Here is a 662-nt window from a genome sequence, read left to right as displayed (position 1 = left end):
GTTGAGATTTTACGACAAAAACAAGTAAGACTCGTCTAAACTCCTTCGCTTGTTCCTACTCGTCCTTACCTCAATCTTTGTGTTCTCCTTCAAATCTCGACCGAAACGTCTCTTGTTTCGTCTTTATTGGAGTTACCATTGAAACTTTACGATAAAAAAAAAACCGCAAAGACTTGTTTTCTCGCTTGGATTCAGATTAATCGTATAAAACGGCAAGGGTTTACTTAACACCTTAGTCGTCTCAACTATACGATTACGTTGAACCTTTTTTATAAAAATTGACGTCGTATGTAAGGAGAAGATAACAGCCAAGTTCGAAAGATAAATGTCAATTTTATTGGATAAAGACCAATATCGAAAATGGCGAACATACACCAGAAGAGGAAGGGGAAATAAGCAAGCAAAAGTGAGAAGAGACAAAACTGCGTCTTCGAGAGAACTAAGGTATTTCCGGCTTGAAATTTTTGAAATTAGACTTGGAATTTTCATAGGAAATTACTAGAAATGAAAACGCCTTTGGGACTGCCATAGAACTTCAGGGAACGTAAAACCTAGGTGGATAGTATAGCGAACTAAGTCTTAGGCGATTTTTCTTGTCTCGATATATTGTTCCATAACTGTTCAGCCAGATCTTGCAAACCGATCTAAACTCTCCGAAAATC

The sequence above is a fragment of the Brassica oleracea genome, chromosome C5, assembly GCF_000695525.1.
Source record: "Brassica oleracea var. oleracea cultivar TO1000 chromosome C5, BOL, whole genome shotgun sequence".
Taxonomy (NCBI): domain Eukaryota; kingdom Viridiplantae; phylum Streptophyta; class Magnoliopsida; order Brassicales; family Brassicaceae; genus Brassica; species Brassica oleracea.
Note: the sequence above shows the minus strand (reverse complement) of the source record.